The sequence below is a fragment of the Lathamus discolor genome, chromosome 5, assembly GCF_037157495.1.
Source record: "Lathamus discolor isolate bLatDis1 chromosome 5, bLatDis1.hap1, whole genome shotgun sequence".
In the NCBI taxonomy this organism is placed as follows: Eukaryota; Metazoa; Chordata; class Aves; order Psittaciformes; family Psittacidae; genus Lathamus; species Lathamus discolor.
Window position 1 is genome coordinate 51,359,555 of NC_088888.1, and position 12,076 is coordinate 51,371,630.

General features: G+C 40.9%; 1 long non-coding RNA gene across 1 annotated transcript; it reads left to right on the forward strand.

Moving 5' to 3' along the window:
- The first annotated feature begins 7,507 nt into the window (after positions 1–7,507).
- On the forward strand, positions 7,508–10,966 carry LOC136014324 (uncharacterized). The gene is made up of 3 exons (XR_010612638.1): positions 7,508–7,751; positions 7,850–8,038; positions 10,535–10,966. It is a non-coding gene; the product is annotated as an uncharacterized LOC136014324 (long non-coding RNA).
- Positions 10,967–12,076: the final 1,110 nt, after the last annotated feature.

Consider the following 12,076-nt stretch of genomic DNA (forward strand, 5'->3'; position numbering starts at 1 on the left):
TTTGTTTAACTCTTTCTTAATGGGGACTGAAGATGACATTTTGGGCATATATTTTGCTATGTGATAATCCTACAGTCACTTCATTGTGATTTAAAGATTTGCCACAGTCTTAGCCTAGGTAAGCACTCAGCAATTTAAACAACAGTTGGTGTGAGCATGTTCTCCAGAGAAGTTAAGCTAATGATGAATTTGACCTTTAGAGGTCAAGGTCAATTTATTGTACAACTCTTAGTTTTAACAGTCTATTGCTTTCTACTTTGTAGGGGCAATCAGGTTCTTATGCAAGAGCAAACATCCAAATATAGTGGATCCTATTTTATTTTTATGAGAAGACACTATCTGTAAAGGGTGTTGTTGAATGATGTGGTCGGGATAGGCCTTAGGAAAATATGGTCCTTTTGCACAAAAAATGTACAGCTTCATTTAGTAATCAATGCCCTTTTGCATCGATGCTTACATTTAATATACAAAACCAAAGCAGAACTCTGTCTAGTTGTGAAGATATTTTGACTAAATGTAGCTTGATTTGTTTCCATAGCCCAAGAAAAGTTCCAAAGCTGAATATCACTGTGTTCCTCTTTGTGTATGACATGGTCTTCACCAATACCTTTCTTGTGTTTGATTTCCAGCCAGTATTTCAAGATCTCACCAGCCAGCTTGTTTCCAGATTTTACATTTTCACAAAGAGTTTTTTGTCTTTACAGAAGCAAACACACAAATGTTCCTGTTACTCTTCCTGCCTGAAATGGGCAGAAGGGTACATGTGACCAGCAATAAGCTGTAAAGACTGAACTGCCAGTAGTTACTTCACGGTCTTATAATACATTCAATTCAATGCTTGTTCCTCCACAGTCATCAGAGTCCTGCAACTCTGCAGTACTTCTTAATAGTTAACTAGATGTCTGCAGACAATGCAGTCATGAGGACAGGCACACAATCGGTGTTAGTATTTTGAATGAGCTGAAGAAGACACTGTAACCCATCATCCTCTGGGTTCCCTGTAAGAAAAGGAGCATTTTGAGAACTGCATAGTTTATCAGTGGTTAAGGCCAGAAGGGATCATTTTTTCATCTGGTCTGGGGGCTGACCACAGGCACACATTTGAGATTCATCAGCATGAAATCTCAGCAGCTCTTTTCACACCACAGAGAACTGATCTAATTCAGCTGTCCTGTCCTAGGACAAGATCTGTCTCTAGTGTTTGGGGGGAAGGATTAGGAAGCCCTTCCTCTGGACAAGATGGGACACTTGTTGTGTGTTGCAATGGGATTCCCTCCTCATCTCTAAGCAATTGCCTGTAAACATCAGATTAAATTGGAACACTTGATTAGTTTAATAAAGAATCAAAATCATAGAATAGTTAGGGTTGGAAGGGACCTTAAAAGATCATATAGTTCCAACTCCCCTGCCACGGGCAGGGACGCCTTCCACTAGACAAGGTTGCTCAAAGCCCCATCCAACCTGGCGTTGAACACTTCAAGGAATGGGACATCCACAGTTTCTCTGGGAAACCTGTAGCAGTGTCTCACCAGCCTCATAGTGAAGAATTTCTTTGTAATATCTAATTTGAATCTACCCTCTGTCAGCTTAAAGCCATTCCCTCACTACATCCCCTTGTAAAAAGTCCCCCTCCAGATTTCTTGTAGGCTCTCTTTAGTTATTGGAAGACTGTTACAAGGTCTCCCCAGAGCCTTATCTTCTCCAGGATTAACAAACCCCAGCTCTCTCCACCTGTCTTCATGGGGGAAGCACTCTAGTCTAGTCCCCTGATTACCTTCATGGTCCTTCTCTAGACTCACTTGAGCAGGTTCTTGTTCTGTTGTGTTGGGGTCCCCAGAGCTGAACGCAGTACTCCAGGTGGGGACTTACAAGAGTGGAATAGAGGGGGTGAAACACCTCCCTTGACATTCTTCCTGGTCATGCTCCTTCTAATGCAGCCCAGGATATGGTTAGCTTTCTGGGTTGCAAGCACACACTGCCAGGTCTTGCTGAGCTTCTCATCAACCAACATCCCCAAGTCCTTCTCCTCAGGGCTGCTGTCAATCCATTCTCTACCCAGCCTGTGCTTGGGATTGCCCCACCCAGGTGCAGGACCTTGAACTTTGTTTTGTTGAACTTCATGCCCACCTCTAAGCATGTCTAGGTCCCTCTGGATGGCATCCCTTACTTTCAGCATATAAGCCAAACCACATGATGAACTTAGTGTCATCGGCAAAGTTGCTGAGGGCACACTCAATCTCACTGTCAAGTAACATAGTGGTCAACATAATTTCTGTGTGTGTCATTCTCATCAGCCTCTGTTAGCTCTCCTGAGGAGAGGTAACATGCGAGAAGGTGAGAGCAGAGCTGGTTTCAACGAATCGTAGTTCTGATCTCATCACTGGTACACACTCGTTGCAGTAAATCTGCAAAAATTAGTGAAATGCTTTGGAATTAAAGAATCAAGTCTTGGCTAAGCTTTGGGCAACTTTCAGTAGTTTTCTGTCAGCCTATAACAATATGCACATCACAGGTTTTTTGCTGTCTTGACTCCTCTTCTGGTTTATGGGATTTGAATATAGATCAGAAGGACTTTTCCAAACATGGTATTGCATCTGAGCTTCTTTTCACAAAGCAACAATTCTGGATCAACATTCCTGAATAATCCCATGAGTGGACCATTTTAATGAGCAATAACAATATCTACATGAGGAATTACACAGAAATAGGTACGCAGTTTCGTTTTCCACCTGCATTTGTGCCAAGCTAATTTACAAGTGTAAATGACCCTTAAGAGGTTACATATTTACTCAGAATAGGAAATTCATTCCTTTATCATAATACTGAATGTGTGCAATTGAAGGAACATGCAATGCAAACGGAATGGACAGAAATCTGTTACTGAATGGGAACTGAAGGGCTTAACTAAGTGCACCACTGAATAATTAAGGCCTTTAGTTCTTACTATTGGCTTGAGTGTTCATACCCATAAGCATCTATAAATTCTCCAAACAACTGAATTGTATATTCACATATATAACCTCTTCCTCTGAGTTATAGCTTGGAAATACTTTTTCTTTTCTGACATATATTAACATACATCTGAAAGGGAAGGGGAGCCTTTAGTTACTTACCAAAGTATGAGTGAAAGCAGACTGTGAAAAATACAACTAAAGAGGTAATTTCCTTGTAGTTTTTTTTTTTTTTTTTTAATGCTTCTGCAAGATTTAAAATTGATTTGCAGTAACTTGGACATTTGAGCAGATTAATTTGAAGCCAGTATAATTTTCTTATTGCTTGCTTTTATTTTCAGAGAGCCTTATTTGAAATTATTTTAGGCCATCACTCTTCAGGGATCCTGAGGTCAGGCCAAGAAACCTTCCAAAGAAACAAGAATTTCATAATAAAACAATGCTATCAGATAGGAAACATAAATGATAATGCTATCTACTTGTCAGAGAGCATGGATAAGTTCTTACAGCATTACTGTGGCAAAATGGATTTGCTTCCTTACTGCGGAAATCATACTATTGCTATTAGTCTCAACAGAAAAAAAACCCAAAACTGTTTCTGTTTAATAAAGGAAAAAAACCCTTATAAGAGCAAGAGAGTAAGTAACAGCAAATCATCTGATTTGGTTCTTTTCCTTTTTGTGAGCTGCCTAGGAAAACCAATTTATTTTGCTGAAGCTATTTTATTTTCTTAGCTTGTTTACCACATTTAGTTATACAATAATTTATGACTCACACACAGTTTCCTCAATGTATTTAAGCAGTGCTGGTAACATTTATTCTTACAGAGATCATGACAAAGTTTCACTGTCTTGATTCAACAAATAACTCTCAGACTCCTGTTTCCACATTAGACACAATCAAATATGCAGTGTACTTGATTATTCTTTGATATCAAATAAAACATCTAATATCGCCTTTACATCCTTTTCTCTGTGAACGTGGATGGTAGCAAATTTATTCAACAGAAAAAATAATGACCATAAAGTTGGCCAAACTTAATCTCAAATTAATTCAGTTTTATCTAAGTTTCTGCACAAACAAAATAGTTGGTAGTAAGTCTGTAGCTCCAGGCAGTACTCTCTCTGCCTCAACACAGGGCATATGCCTCTATGCAGGTCAATCATGTTTTGTTGAAATCATGCCAAATAGACATAGGTATCTGTGGTGCAAACTGTAGGGTTAAGACTATGTTACTAAATTTAATCCTTTATTAATTTTGTTTTTAATAATACCACCTATATTTAAAACACAGAAGTATTAGGATTCCTAAAATGCCTTCTCCAAATCTTTTCTTTCCAACAACTGACTGTCAGGACAAGAACTGCTTTTACCACTGCGATGTTATTTCTCAGGAATCACAAGGTGAAACCTTTGCTTTTCACCTGGGAAGAGAAGCTCTGCAGATGCACATCAACAATGAAATAACTGCTTAAGATTCTGGCTTCTTCTGAATCCTGACTCATCTTGTAGCTTCATGCCCAGTTTCAGCCCTCAGTACCCCCCTTTTAGGGACTCCAAGCATCTTTCCCTGATGGGGCTGACAACAGCTGTCACAGTCCTCACTAGCTTCTCATACCCACAAGAGTTTTGCTCAGGAAAAGAAATTTTTCTTCCATTGAAATGGCTGCCCAGCCAAACCAGAAAGAGTGGAGCCCTGTGAACCTCTGAGCAGTGGGAGTGAGACAGGATAGCAGGTGTTCAGAAGCAGCAGTCACAACTTAAAAGCATTCTGGGCATCTCCTCCCTCCTGCCCCCAGAAAGCAGAACATTATTTGGTTCTGATTTCCTTCACAGACAACACTAAACAAATTAATTCAGATATCTTCAGAACTCTTTTTCCTCAGATGATGATGGGAAGCAAAAAGGCCATGCCCATCTTTGTCTAATGACTTGCCCTTATCACAGTAAAATTACTGGGTTTGCAATGGAGGAAAATGTTCTTTATAGGAAAAGGGAAGACAAAAGAACATGGATAAAATGAAAGTAGTAAAGAGGAGAAGGAAAGACTTTGAAGATTAACAGTGAAAAAATGTTCATTGTAGGAGGTGAACACGAGAGATGATGCTTATGATGACGTTACTTGACATCCTAAAAATTATGTGTGGTTATCAAATTATCGAAATGTTTGGTTATCAATTGATGAAATTAATTCAGCTCCAGTGTGGCACAGTGATACTGCTGAGATGGCTGTCTTTTGTGACTTTGGTAGCTCAGGGTCATTAAGAAACCCAACATAATACCTACATTTTCCTGAAAAGTTCTTTCACTGAGGAGCAAACTCTATTTTGACTGCTTAGATTGAAAATAAAATAATTGTAATCAAGACTAAAATATCCCATATCTCAGAATGAAGGTAAGCTTTGCTTCAATTTCTTTCAAAATATGTATGGAAAGGGAAAGAAGCTCTAGCTGTGAACAGTGAGAAAAAGGGACCTGCTTCAGATCTCATTCAAGAAAGGGAAGAGTTGCCTTCTCCATCGTGATTTTCCAGTGGTTGCTGCAGGTGAGTGGGGCTGCTGTTACCAGCCATCCTATCCAGGTATGGCCATGATCCTGGATGTATTTCTGATTGGCAAATTATGCAACAGGCCATGGGGTGCCTATGTATCTATAAACCAAAGGCCAAGTCAAAGTCTGGATCCTTGCAGTGACTTCTCTGGGACATTCTCCTAGTCTGAAAAATGCTCCCTGTTCCTGTTATGTTCTTATTAGAGCCAGTAAAATCTTGGAAGAGTGAAATAAGTGTTAATTCCCATCTTGATTACCTCTTCAGCTTTAAGCTGGAGCACTCCAGCTGGGGGTGAAAGGCCTGTTCAGTGTCCTGTCATCAGAGCTTACTGGAACCTGTTCAGTTTTTGAAAAGCTCAGGGAAAAATACCGTTTCATTGCAAATTAGAGCCTTGAGGGGCACAAAAAAAAAAGATAAGATGAACTTCTGACTTTGACTGAACTTGGAATACTTACCTCCCACACTTCCATTAAATTCCATATGTTTTTATTAATTTCAGTATTCCTTTATATACATGACACTGAACACTAAGTAGCACCATTAATTAAAAGCCAACAAAACCAATGACATTTCATATTCTGCATAAAGCTATCTGAGTAAGAATGACTTGTTGTTTCTCTGTGTATATGAAATATAAATCATCTTTCCATCAGGGTGAAGCAGTCATGGTCTCAACAGTACAGATCTCTTTGAATTGGCATGGAAAATGAAAAGGAAGGGGAGACAAGCCAGAGGAAGTAGTCCAGTGGTGTTTAGTCACAGCAGCAGCAGCCATCCCACAGGAAGTATCTCTGGCCAAAAGGATGAGGGGTGGTCTCCCTTCCACTGCTCTGACCCTTGCAGTGCTGCAGACCTGTCTTTAGGGTGTTAGAGGCAAGGAGTACGCTGCTCGAGAAAGCCTGGGACATTGGAGCAAAGTAGCGAATCACAAACCATGACTGCATTTGCACTGGGCAACAATCCTGCAGGCTGGGTGCTGTCTTTGAGGGGACTGACACAATGCAGATGGGCAGCAAGAAAACAGCTTTCAAAAGCCTGATTGCAGCCAGCGCTGCAAACGTCACTGCTCCTTCAGTTCACCACAATTTCTTCATTGCAGCCTCCCTTCTGGTTCAATCAGATACCATATGCTAATCAAGCAAATAATTTCTGCTTATCACTTACTAATATGTCCAGTGTTAGACACAACAGTTGGCCAGATACAGACAGATGCTTCCAACAAAACTTGACCATGGGCTTTGCCCCACACTTAGAAGAAGGAAGATTCTTCAGTAATTTAGGAGGGCTAAACTAAGTCTGTGTTTGGTTTTTAAAAGGAAAGCAAAATTATGCAGATGTAGAATTTTGGAAGGCCAGATGGATTGTATCTGGAAGTGTTTATAATTTTTAATATTTTGAAGCCAGATGTTGTTGCACAGATATTGCTGGTTGCAGCCATAGGAAGCTGTGTTAGAAGGACATTCTCTAACCTTTGTTAAAAAATTACAATGTTTTGATTCAGTTAACATCAACTATTAGTACAGAACTGGCCAACCACTGCTGTGAGCCGTTAAAAAAATAGGAAACAGATGCTCAGTAGAAAGAAAGCTATCAGCCAGGGCATTCCTGATCTTTTTATAAAATGTAAACTTAAATACTTTATGTGTCCTTTAATGAACTGCTATGGAACAACTATAGTAGTCAAAACATCTCACAAGATTACACAAATGCAATTTGTCATTTATTAATATTTCCACAGAAGTGGTGCTCCTTTGAAAAAGGGCACAGAGGTGGCACATGCCAGGTGATAAATGTAAAGCGTTTCTGTGACAGGAATTCAACTCAGATCTGATACTTGTAAGACTGATGGCATTTTGATTGTAAGAAAGCAACAGCTTTTATCCTTCAAACAGACTGTGGCTGTGGGGGAAGTAACAGCCATATCTACATTATGTGGCGGCATCTATAAATGTTAACAAGTATATGATAATTGATCATATTTGCAGGAAGGACAACCACAGCAATGCTCAGAAACTGAGAACAGAGTAGAGATGTTGCTGCTGAAGCCTGCGCCGTTGTTACATTGAAGGATTAATTCTGCTTTTTGGTTTTTTTTCACTGTCTTGCAAAGCTCAGCGATCTGGTCCTGCCCTGTTTTCCTAGCTGAGAACAGTGATGAGTGGCAGGCATGATAGTGAAGCACCTGCCACCCTCCTCAGAGCTGTGACTTCTGTCTCAGAGAAAGAACGGAGCTGGACCAAGACCCTGGAGTAAGTAAATTTTCTGAGTTCCCCATGTCTTCCTTTCTTTCTTTAAAATGAGGACAATAATGCTTCCTATCTCCTCCTAATTTCTCATTTTAATACAGACCAATAATGGCAAGCACTGCCAAATTGCTTTGAATTACAATGGAGCCAAACCAACAACCTTTTGTTCAAACCACATTATACAGATTGACTTGCTACTTCGCGCGAATTTGACAGCTGGATCCTGCCCTCATGGGGAAAACAGTAAAACAAACAAACAAGCAAGTTAAAAATGGAGAGATATATTGAAGGTATGTCTTAATGTGCTGTGGAAACCAAGGCAGAATGATCCTTCTTTACTGCAGGGCTCTTCCGCAAAACATTTCTGGAGAAACACATTTATGCTTCTTCTGTCCACTTCGTACTCTGCCCGTACTCTTTCAAGTTGGGGAATGCAAGCAGGTGATGGGACAGATAAGGCAATTTGATCTACGTGGTCCTTCTAGGTTTTCTTCATAATCTAAATGGTCTGGGGGAAACGTAAACTCAGCAGTCAGAGGTATAACTGAACATAAGATAAAGTGATTTGAGATAGAACTCCCAGTAGAAGGGAGTTCAGAATAAGACAATTTGTTTTCCTTCTTGGCCACATAGGCTGGGTTCAGTTACCATAATCCTTAGCCATTTGTACCTTAGGTAACAAGTCCCAAGGTATATCAGGCTCTCCATCCTGCAGCGTAATCAGGGGATGAAATGACCACCAATGTACCCTACACCTAACAGAGGGGATCTCAGAGCTGCACTCTTCTTATGAATCATCCTGGTTGATTCACATTTTAAAAATGCAGTTTCTCAAGCAGAGCAGCAGTAGTTTGTTAAAACATTGGACGCAATTGCTGCACAACCGAAATAACACTCCCCAACTCTCCTCCCCATTTAGCACAGCCTCCAATGTTTATCATATGAAATCAGCACAACCACAAACTGGATTACATTTTTTTTTCATTTGTCTTTCCCCCAGATTAGATGCAATTTGCACATGGGGCAAAGAGTGGAATACGTCCTTTGAGTGCATTTTAGCAACCAAGTAGTTAGGTCTTTTGTTCACAAACAAGCTGCTACTTCTCTCTGTCCTTGTTTTTGGAGGCTATCCCACATTTCAGCTCATGCTAACCAGAGCTATATTACATCTGGCACTGTCCCTGTGATTGCTCAGGCAGCTGGAACAAGTTAGATTGCATTGTTTCCTGTGACTTCCCCTTGTATATCAGTTGCCATTACTCCACCTCTGCTGGAGCGCTTTTCCATCTATGTTCTCTCCTTCTGTTCTCTGCAAACTGCCAGAAGTTTTCACTGTTTCTTCATTTCCACTGTGAAGTACATCGAAGGCCAAATATCCAAAAGCAGATGCTAAGGAAAATATAGTATAGCTTTTGGACCAAAGCAATACAGATTACAGTAAATGCTACTGTACTACTGCATTCAGGACTGTCCTTATTAAATATGGGCACTTCTCTTTCCTGAGGGAGGACAATGTGAGGTGTTTTCCAATCATTCTTCTTGTAGTTTACAAATCCTAACATTTCCAGACAGCAGCCTAAACCCCAGGTCCACTGTGTGTAAAGCAGCAGTGATGTTAATAGAAACATCACCTACATTTGGCAGGTGATAACTTTGTCAGAGGAAGGTCCTAAGATCCCTTTCCTTATATGAAGTGCTCATTATCTTGAGAGTGCTGATGCAAAGGTATATCTCTGTAAATCCAGCCTGGGTAAGCCACCTTCTCTGTTCTTTCTGAGAGCTGGGAATTGAAGACAATTGCTTCAGTTTCTGTGGTGAGACACAGCCACTAGTTCATATTTCCCTTGTGCCACCATATGCAGCTTGCTCCTTCCCTGCTATATGTACCTAGCCAAAAGCTGGGCCCCAGCACCAGTGGGCTTTGCAGTAGATGCTGCCATAGTTCAAGTTATCATCGCCCTGCAGCACTTGTCTGAAAGCCACTTCATCACCCCAGTCCATACCTCTGGATTATGGCTGGAGCTACCATGATAGATGGTGCTTTTCCCTGGAAACCTGTGAGCTATGGGCTAGAGGTTGTATTTTCTCATTGCAAACATTTATGGTTACAATAGGCATTACATTTGATGTAACATAGGTAAGGTGGAAGATGTATGCATTTTTTATAAAGTACAGATACACTCTACCCATTAATTTCTGGTCCAGATTTGGATTACTATTGTTTATTTCTTAAGTGCCAACAATGTGCTCAGAGCTGTAGAAGACTCGAAATGAAGACAATCCCAGGCCTCAAGAACTTGGATCTGAGATTCTCCAAAAGTCAGAAGAGGGTTTAGATCAGGTGTTCGGGCTCATCTCCATTATGAAGTGGTGCTGAAAAAATCCAGATGGTTAATAAATGATTGCTGCATTTTCTTGTGAAAATGCAACATTTATTGTAAATGACTAATTTTTCTAATGAATATTTTGGAAGTGACTTCCATGTGGAGAAACTATAAACTGCAATAAATTGCTCAGGGGTTGCCTGATGTTTGTGGGGGCTGAAGAGAATAGAACTTTTGGCCAAGATGATGAAAAACTTTCAGACAAGCCAGGGAGTGAGTGCCGACATGGTGTAATCTTAGGCATCCATTAAAGGCTTCAGGCTACATTATCTGTGTAAGTGCTGGACAGACATGGACTGAGGCACCAGAGCCTGTTATAACAAATAAACGTTAGGGCTGTGAGAACAGCAAAACTCATGTGTCGATATACATTGGGAACTGAGGATATCTCTCTCTTTCTAGCCATTCAGCCTGGGGGATAAAAAAAGAGATGCACAAGAAGAGTGACCTACACTTTGCTGGTGAAGTACAGAGGAAGATCAGGAAGGAAGCGGTTAACTTTCTGGTGGGTATGGTTGGGCTTTAGCACTCAGTTCTTTGCCCAAAGCACATCAATCCTGTGTACTGCATTGCTCGTGTATGAGATGATACTCACAGCCATAGAAAAGCAGCACACAATGTGTGTGCGCAGCTTTTTCCTTCCCCTAAACTTGTACCTCTGTTCTTTGGGATTCTGGGCCTCAAACACCTTGCACTTGACGTGCAAAACACTCATGGTAGTTGACAGGAGGTGCACATTCATTAGATGTGTAATCTGCTTTAACAAGAAGCAAAGCCCTAGGTATTTGAGCCTCAAACAATCTATTCCTCATTACTACTCCTGCGACAAATAAAACCAGCTGACACATGTGGCATGATCCAAAGCCCAGGGAAAGTTCCCATTGATTTCCATGCCTTCTAGATCAAACCATCACCAGCTAGGGAATTACTTAAATCTAGATTAAGAGTTATTATTAAAAAAAAAAATAAAAAATAAAAAAAATACATCGCTGTTTTGTACATGTTGGAGAGAAAGCAAACACCTGTTCCTGGTAATTTTATCCCAAGTTTGTGCGAACATTTTGTTCAGCTTATTTTTCCTCCCATATCCCCTTCTCTCACCATCTCCCAAAACTGGTCACCTCTGACGCCGCATTAACATAACTAATCTCTGGGTGGAAAAATTACATTCCATTGTGGATGTCTCTAGCCTGGAGCAGGGTGAATGACACACCTGTGTATGAGACCTACTGCGTTGTTTAGCATGGATAATAAATGAGTGGATGTGATTTGTACAAGGAATGTGTACAATTACAGGCAAATACTGTAAACTACTCAAAAGCCTTTCCACCGGGACAGATCCTCCTGTCTTTACTCAGACGAAATTCCCACCACTTTCCTGTCTAAACACAACCTTATTTGCAGTTCAGGTTTACTGTAGGCAGTCGGAAGGAAGAGGAGAAAGGGAGAGGTGTTGCTAGTGCTGCTGTGCTGAGAAGCTGCTTTTAGGTGGAGATAAAGAGTGGAATGACCCCTGGTGTTCTGGCAGGGAATTACTGGCCTTCGGCTTAGTACCGAACTGCACCTCCACCGGCGTCCCGCAGACGGCCCTACGTATTGGAGCAGCGACAGGCACAGAGGCTACACGCACAGGCAAATCAAACGTTCTTTCATAGAATCGGAGAATCGTTTAGTCTGGTTTCCAACCAACTCTTAAGATCGTCGAGTAGAACCATTAACCCAGCACTGCCAAGTCATGGCCCTAAGCTCCACATCTACATGTCTTTTAGACAACTCCAGGGATGGTGACTCCACCACTTCCCTGGGCAGCCTGTTCCAGTGCCTGACAACACTTTCAGTGAAGAAATTTTTCACGTCTTTACCTCCCAAGTTTTGGTTTCCTTGACTGGTATTTTAAACAGCTAAATGTAAAGGTGCATGAATTTCTGCTGATTTCTAGCACAT